Here is a 9,822-nt window from a genome sequence, read left to right as displayed (position 1 = left end):
AGGGAAGAGAAGAGAAGAGAAGGGAGGGGATGGGAAGGGAAGAGAAGAGAAGAGAAGAAGAGAAGAGAAGAGAAGAGAAGAGAAGAGAAGAGAAGAGAAGAGAAGAGAAGAGAAGGGAGGGGATGGGAAGGGAAGAGAAGAGAAGAGAAGAGAAGGGAGGGGATGGGAAGGGAAGAGAATAGAAGGGAGGGGATGGGAAGGGAAGAGAAGGGAAGGGAGCACAACAAGTTGACAGCAGGGACCAGTGGTGCCGTGCATGGAGGACCGCTGACAGCATTGGCCGGGCCCGGGACAGAGTAATCTGAAAGATCCCCCACGCAATACTTACAATGTAATGTAATGAATTCTGGGCCCCCCTCTCTCTTGTCCTGGGCCCGGGACAACATACCCGTTTGCCCTCTCCCACTGTCGGCTGCCCTGCGTGCAGGGCTCACACAGCGGCTGACAGGTCGGCCATGACATGGAAGGTTGTTTGGGCTAGTCTTTTGCTAGTCGCTCTGATTGCATTACTGTTACCACAGATCCAGGCAGCGCAATGAGCCATGGGTGAGAGCAGCAAGCAATCTCTTCCTGCCTCTTGATATCAGACATATAAGCATACAAACACATGTACATACATATCAATCTCTCTCTCTCTCTCTCTCTCTCTCTCTCTCTCTCTCTCTCTCTCTCTCTCTCTCTCTCTCTCTCTCTCTCTCTTCCTGTCTGTCTTTCTGTGTTCTCACTCTGTCTTTTTTTCTAAATCTCCTTTTCAAAGCTTTCATATCCAAGTTGCCAGAGCCATCATGCACACACACACATGCACGCACACACATACACGCACGATCACACATACACGCACGCACACACATACACACACACACACACACACACACATACACGGCATGCACACATACACGCACGATCACACATACATGCACACATGCACGCACACACACATACATGCACGCATGTATCCGCGCATGCACACACGCACAAACACACACATGCACGGACACACAAACACTCATACATGCACGCACATCACAAACACGCACGCAGACACAATCACGCACACACGCATGCACACGTGCACACACACACACATACATGCACGGACACACACACACACACTCATACATACACACATGCACACATGCACGTACATGTACACATACAATGTTATTCTGCTTTCAAAAATGTTTTTTTTTTTCATTTTTTCAAATCCTTTTCTGTTTTCAATTAAGTTGTTTGCCGGTATTGTGCCTCAGGTGCTTTGTCCACCTAGCTCTTCTGCACACTATTGTGGCAGCTAACAACAGATAATGAGGTTCTCTGAACACACACAAACAAATAGAGTACGCGCGCACACACACACACACACACACACATACACAGACAGACAGACAGACAGACAGACAGACAGACACACACACACACACGCACGCACGCACGCGCGCATGCACGTATGCATGCACGCACGCACGCACGCACACACACACATACACTCTTGTGTCTTGCTACCATGAAGGCGTCATCATCATTTAGACACCTTTGCATTTACCGGTATACTCTTTGCGTAATTGAAATGCATTGCAACTTTTTGTTCCGTCCCTGTCCTTGCACGTCGTCTTTTGTCTACATCTAGCATGAACCCGACGTAAACATTTGTCCGCCATGACAGAAGGTGGTGAGAGGAGCCAGAGTACCAGGCTGAAAGGGCCGCTGACAGCTTTTGTCGGGCCCAGGACAAAGTTGTCTGAAAGGGCCCCCCAGCCCAATACATACAATGTAATGAGGACCCAATTCTGGACCCCCTCTCTCCCTGGGCCCGGGACAAGTGTCCCCTTTGTCCCCCCCTGTCGGCACCCCTGCCAGGCTGAAAGGGGGCTATTGGCAACACCACTTCACTTGTACCTGCCCCTGTGCAAGCCACATGGCTTTGATGTCTGTCTACATGAGAACATCAAAAATAAACTAACCTCATCGTCTCCTTGGATCATTTAGATGTTAATTTGTGGCTGAGAATGATTATTAGGCATTCAGCGGAAGGTCAATGGGCCAATAAACTCGTCTCTTTTGCGAGCGTGCTCCGTCTCTCTTCCCTCTCTTCCCACTGTCTGTCGCCTGCATGCAGGGCTGGACTGGTGGAGAAATAGGGCCCGGGCATGTTTGGCTTAAAGGGCCCCCCCTCACAAATAGCGGCGCAGAACTGACTCACCAGTGGGCATGCACCCTCATGGGCCCCTATTTTCAGAAATGTAAAAACAATACATATACGTATATATAGGCCTACTGTATATATTTTTTACATTTCTGAAAATAGGGGCCCATGAGGGTGCAGGGCCCACTGGGAAATGCCCGGTATGCCAGATGGCCAGTCCAGTCCTGTCTGCATGACATGAGCCTTGCTTAGTGAGCACTACTACGCTCTGTACACGCGGATGCCATGCCGCTCCCGTCGTATCAAAAGCGCCCATTTAAGTATTAATAAACCCTCTCCACAAACCCTCGCCTTTATACATTTTCTAATGACTGCATTTAAGTCTTTCCCTTTCACTGACTGCATTAAAAAATTGCCAATCATCAGACATCACACATATAAAGGAGACACCCATCTTTACAGTTTTATATCCTTCAAAGGATCCATCAAATTATATCCATCTACCATTTCAGCCCTGCTACCGGAACTATTTGATAGTGCTCAACTCAAATATATTTGATGCTTTAGAACTGATTGACAAAAAGTAGAGACTTGTTATATGGATTTCTGGTCGCTTTTTGTGCTTACAGACGGGTGGGCCATGTTGAAAGTCTTCCATAGCTATCCAAAGCCAGACAGCAGCGCATTAAAGACTGAAGTAGGCTATCTGTTTTGAATGAAAGTGCCCCAATGCAGAGCAAAACTAGAAAGCAATCAAAGAGCGCTGGCCTCAGTCAAGTTTAAAGGAATGTGAATATTAGTCTCATCCTTGTAAAACCCTGTATCTATTTCCTAACGGCTGAATTATTAAATGTTTGATACAAATACCGGTAAGCAGGAAAACATGAACACTATTGAGGCTATTGAGATCATCCCGTTCCCCACCAAAATCTAATTGACTGATCATCTCTGTCATCATTATCATCCTCATCCTTATGCTCATCATCATCATCATCATCATCATCATCATTGTCAGAGCAGGTATCCATTCAAAGCTCACAGGGTCTTACAGCAGCTTAAATAAAATACACTTGCATACAGTACTTTGGTATATACAGTCAAGGGCTTGAAACAACAAAAATCGTACTCCAAACTCCAACACAAACAGCACAATGTGCACACAGGCAAGCATGGGCAACATAGATATTTCCAGAGAGAAGTACACACTCAAATAGAACGTACTGCACCCTAATACTATACCCTCCAATGTGCATCATATGCATACACTCAAAATACAACTGCACACAGTTAGGCGGCCTGGAGTGGCCAGTATAGGGAGCGCATGGCGCGTCCATGAGTCATGGCTGCCACACAGTACGCCTGAGTGAGCAAGAAGGCACTCAGGGAGGGGACGATGACAACCAGGAAGAGTATAGAGTAGAGTAGTGTAGGGTGGTGTGGTGTTTTGTGGTGTATTGTGGTGTTGCACCAATGGTGCAGTGCAGCGTGTCACACAAATCACTGAGCCCCTGTGCGCTCAACCCTATCCAAGCCCAACCCAACCTAAGCCCCAGCCATGCCTTCCCCAGACAAACCTCTCTCCAACCCTGCCTCTGCCAAACCCCTGTACCTGTCCTAGCCCCAGCCCTTGTCCCAGCCCCAGCCCGAAACCCAGCCCCAGCCCCAAACCCAGCCCCTGTCCCAGTCCCTGTCCCTGTCCCTGTCCCAGCCCCAGCCCCAGGCAACCCCCTTTCCAGCCCCATCCCAAACCCTGCCCCAGCCAAACCCCTGTCCCAGCCCCAGCCCGAGCCCCAGCCCCAACCCGGCGAGCCCTTGAGCAGGTAAGGACACGAGACACCCACTGGATTTACATGCCACAAGTGATGCAGAGAAAGAGCCACCTCGCCCGGCGCTACCACATCAAAGCAAGGCTCGGTTATTAACCAGGCGTGGAGAGCCCTGGAGGTCGCATTTCCATCTCGCCCCGTCCAGGTCCACACACGCAGCCAGCCAACCCCCTTTTACACGCAGCGGGCGCGCAGGCACACATACACCCTCTCACATGCACGCATACACACACATACATACACACACACATACACACATGCGTGCACACACAGACACGCATGCACAAACACCCACACACATACACACACACACGCTCGCGCCAACCCCCTTTTACACGCAGGCGACACACACACAAACACACTCACATGCACGCATCACACAAACACACACCCACACACACATACACACACACACACACACATGCACACACGCATACACAAACACACACGCACAGAAACCACCTCCCCCCGGGCTCATTTCAAATCAACAAGCGCTATTAGACATATGACTACTTTTAATGTCTCGTTCTGCCGCCACCGTCGTCTTTGGTGGTTGGCCATCCTCCGCGCTCGTCGCGCCCCCACTCCACTCCAATTCATTAGGCAACTTATTGGGCTTCAAGATTCAATATCCATGTTAATTTAATGGGTTCTTCTGGTTCGGAGGGGATGAGGGGATGAGGTGGGATGGATGGCTTTGATGTTCAACAAACTTGGCAGTCAATCGGCAGTGGCACAGAATCAGGGTATTAATGAAGGACGCGTGGCGCGGGGGCCATTGGACAATGGGGGCTCCGGCTATTGTTGTTGACACACACATGCATGCTAATATGATCCATTCATTTTCATTCGCATGCGTTTTGCAGATGTGCTTGAGAAACCATTTCACCTGGCCGGTACTGCTGCTTGGTGGGTCTCCTCTCCAGTACATATGCGTATCTCTCTCTCACACACAAACGCGCACATACACAAACGCACGCACGCACACGCGCATGCACACAAACAAACGCATGCACACGCACACGTGCTCAAATACACACACACACACACAAACACACACACACACACACACACACACACACACACACACACACACACACACACACACACACACACACACACACACACACACGCACACGCACGCATACGCACACCCACATGCACACGCACACACTCACACATCAAGAGGCAGGCACACCCACATGCACACGCACACACCCACACATCGAGAGGCATGCAGGCAGGCAGAGAGGCAGGCAGGCAGGCAGGCAGAGAGACATGCAGTCAGGCAGAGAGACAGGCAGGCAGGCAGGCAGGCAGGCAGGCAGGCAGGCAGAGAGGCAGGCAGGCAGTCAGTCAGGCAGGCAGGCAGCCAGAAAGGCAGGCAGGCAGGCAGGCAGGCCCATTCAGTCAGACCAGTCGCTCATGGGGGCTTCCAAACAAACACACTCGGAGACAAGGTGGTGAAAGAACATTTTCACCATAGAACTGTAGTGATAGATTGAGGTCAAACGTAAAAGGCTGCGATGGCTTGTCATAGAGCGGAGCATGTGTTAATCCATCTGGAGCCATGAAAGGAGCAGCAGCAGCACAAGCAAGGCAGGCAGGGCCGCCCGCCGCCCCGCTAGCACTGCGAGCAAAAGAGCATGTGCCGCCCCGGCCTTGGCTCAGCAAACGGCAAACTGGAAGAACAGACGCCAGACACACACACAGACACACACACATGCATGCGTTGCACACACACACACACACACACACACACGCACACACACACACACACACACGCGCGCACACACACACGCACACACACACACAAACACACACACGCACGCGCATACACACACACACACACACACACACACACACACACACACACACACACACACACACACACACACACACACACACACACACACACACACACACACACACACACACACACACACACACTGTTAAATTGTAGAGAGGAAATACACTTTAATGGTTACAGTACAATAATAAAGCCGCATCAATGTGCAAATATCATGTTTAATAATTAGTAACATGCGTTATGTGAATTGTGGTTTTACTTAATACGAAATAATGAAGAGATCAAATAACAGATCTCAGCTGATCAGACCCACGCAAGTCATGTGGGAAACTATAGTGCATTGTGCAGCAGAAGCAGTGGTGTGGTCTACGTAGAACGCGGGTATACGGAGTATTCCCACTTCTAAATTTCAGGGATTTCAGTATACCCACTTAAAATTGATTGATCCATTATTTTGAATAGCACAAATATATACAGTATATCCACTTCAAAAAAATGCTCAAATATACAGTATACCCACCATAAAAAAGTAGACTACACCACTTAGCACAGGGGTGGGCAATTATTTCGGCCCAAGGGCCGCATTGGGTTTAGAAAGTTGACCAAAGGGCCAGATGTCGTAGGCAACTTGCCCGTGCCAATAATAAGAAATGGTGTACGCCAACATAATTACACCATTGTCAGGTATGCCCTTCCTGCTAATTGTATCTAGTTGTAGACTTTAGTAATCTAATCTTAGGTTTCCAAGACCCTTGTTTTAGCTTCCCAATTTAAGAATGAGTGACCATATGAATCTGCATTTTTTTCTTGGAAAGGCTCTGAGGGCCGCATGAAATGGCTGAGCGGGCCGCATGTGGCCCCCGGGCCTGAGTTTGCCCACGTCTGACTTAGCAGAAGTGTGTGCACAGTGTGTGTGTGTGTGTGTGTGTGTGTGTGTGTGTGTGTGTGTGTGTGTGTGTGTGTGTGTGTGTGTGTGTGTGTGAAAGAGAGAGAGAGAGAGAGAGAAACGGAGACGGAGACGGAGACAGAGACAGAGAGAGAGAGAGAGAGAGAGAGAGAGAGAGATTGTGGTCTTAGGAAAATGCACAGAAGAACACAGACTTTTTTATTTTATTTTAAGTATTCCTCCCTCGACCCACGACTTGTAACTAATTCACAGCACAGGCCGCGCAGCAGAATGGCTTGAAGGGAACATGGAAGGGAATTAATTAAAAGCGACCTCGGTTTGTTATCGCACTTGTCATATAAGATTCCGAGCATTTAACGCGGTGGCTGGCGCACGAGGCGCAGGAGCCCGGTCTAATTACGGTAAACTTGTCACAGGCTCCTCGGCCCTGCGACTTTTTCTGTGGGTGGCACCCGCGCCAGAGACAACAGGCTGTTGGAAACCTGCGCGCACCACTGCCTCGCAGGCGAAAACCTGTGCCGCACCCGGTCACACGAGCTGCAGCTCCAGAATAGCAACGTCGGAAGCAATTAATTCCGCAGATTTTGTCCCTGGTTAAACCATGCATGTTTTGGTCCAATGAACTTTAAAGATGCCTTGGTGTTTAACTAAGGGCGGCTGTATGGTGAAGTACGAAAATAACCCAGTTATTTGATACAGATTGATCGCAAAACCATGCAGCCAGCCCTGGCGCAAAAAAATACACGTTCGACACGAGCTTTAAAAATTGTGCATAGGCTACTACCTACTACTACTACTACTACTACTACTACTACTACGACTGCTACTGCTACTACTAGTAGGCTACTAATAATAACAATAGCCTAATAACAATGATGATGATGATGATTATGATGATGATTATTATTATCAATAATAATATTGCTACTAAGAACTCGGAACGAATAATGTCAAGCATAGGCTAAAAGGTTAGGCTGAGGCCTACCTAAACGTTACCACCAATTCCTGTTGTTTGCATCGTCAGCAAGAGGTTGGGAGGGAGAAGTGCATCTAGTGAATCTCGCCTTATGTTGCCTAACAAAAAAGTTTAGTCAGATGAAGTGGTAAAAGTCGACAATACACAAAGATGACAATCATTCAATGTACTAACATTGTGCTCTCTTTTAAAAGGGCAATTTTGTTGTCAAATGACACAAGTCATCATTTGAATTTATACCCACATGAACCATTGAACACTAACTATTGGTTAGGCCCTACTGAAATAGTTTTTACATTCAGAGTCAGACCATACAGATACGTGGCAAGAAATGTATTTAACATATTTGAAAGTTGCACTAATTTACAGTAACATATTGGGTAACATGAAAGTAATTTCTTTATTACATATTTTAACATTAAAAAACTGAAAAAAATGTGTGCGCTCCACTCATGCCTTCATCAATATGACATGAAATGTGTATCCAATATGGGGATTGATGATTGCTGATTACAATCAGGTACGAAAGGAGTTTGCCCATATGATGAGGGCACATATGGGAAATTGATTTTTGTGTTTTGAATAACAGTGTGTTCCATGCGAAAACCAAATTTGTGTCAAATCCAGGGAATTGTGTGTTGTGCTTAGTCATAATTGTGTGTCAAGTATCAGAAATTGTGTGTAAACAATTAAGAAAAACTAATTATACTGCTGTTGTTTCCATTCTGTCTGAACTGGCAGGAAACTCGCTGGACTTGAGGAGATGGCGCCATCTGCTGTTCAAAGAAAGGAAGAAACAATACTTAAAAATCCTTTTTTATCAAGGAACTGATAACACCGGCTATATCATCTCTCTCTCTCTCTCTCTCTCTCTCTCTCACACACACACACACACACACACACACACACACACACACACACACACACACACACACACACACACACACACACACACACACACACACACACACACACACACAAGTTCTGGGTCTGTCCTGATGGACCAGACATGGGGGGCATATGGCAGCCTGGGAGAGTGGGAGTCGACTCGGAGTCGGCACTCTGGAGCGGCAGTAATGAGCCCTTGGTGTTGATGGACACACAGGCTCCAAACAAGGTCAAGCAATGTCAATGTCAGACTACAGATGTCACTCACTCACTCACTCGCTCACTCACTCACTCACTCACTCGATCTCTCACTCACTCACTTGATCATTCACTCACTCATTTTCTCATTCTCTCTCTCGATCACACACTCACTCACTCACTCACTCACTCGATCACTCACTCGATCTCTCACTCACTCACTCGCTCTCTCACTTGATCACTCACTCACTTGATCATTCACTCACTCATTTTCTCATTCTCTCACTTGATCACTCACTCACTCACTCACTCACTTGATCACTCACACATTCGATCACACTCACTCGATCACTCACTCACTCACTCACTCACTCACTCACTCACTCAGTCTTTCACTCACTCACTCAACTACTCACTCACTCACTCACTCACTCACTCACTCACTCATGTCATTATCATGTCTGCTCCCTTCAGATATGAACCAGTCAAACCCTCAGGCAGCAGATGCACTTGTGATCACACATACGCAAAAGCAGTATGCATAGACATACATGCACGCGCGCACACACATACACTTGTACATACACATATTAAGAGGCATATTAGCAAAGAAGACAATTTCAAACAGAAAAGAAAAAAATATAACGATTATACAAATGCTAATTCTTAGACTACACTAGGAAGACAAAGAAGACTGGTGTGAGAAACAATTGAACAAACAACACCATAATGATAACAATACAATTTATCTATTATAAATCCCCTTAACCCCTTAATGCGCGCCGTACCTTCAGTGGCACGCTGTAATAGTCACTGAAATGTAACTACCATAGCGCTATAATACTATGACGCAACACAGGCTTTTTAGTAATGCACCACAACTTGGTCATTACCATACTGGTAACAACAAATGTATAAAGCCGCGTCTTAAGGGGTTAATCAGATATGAGAGAGAGAGAGAGTTGTCGTGCCCTGCAGCTATGCTAGAGGAGGGACGCTGTCCTTACCCTTGTCTGGTCTGGCCTGGTAGACAAGCTATTGATCCACGCCAGGGGCAAAGACAGGGTGGGCTGC

The sequence above is a fragment of the Engraulis encrasicolus genome, chromosome 5 (assembly GCF_034702125.1).
Source record: "Engraulis encrasicolus isolate BLACKSEA-1 chromosome 5, IST_EnEncr_1.0, whole genome shotgun sequence".
NCBI lineage: Eukaryota > Metazoa > Chordata > Actinopteri > Clupeiformes > Engraulidae > Engraulis > Engraulis encrasicolus.
The sequence above is the reverse complement of the archived record's forward strand: the minus strand, read 5'-3'. Positions refer to the sequence as shown.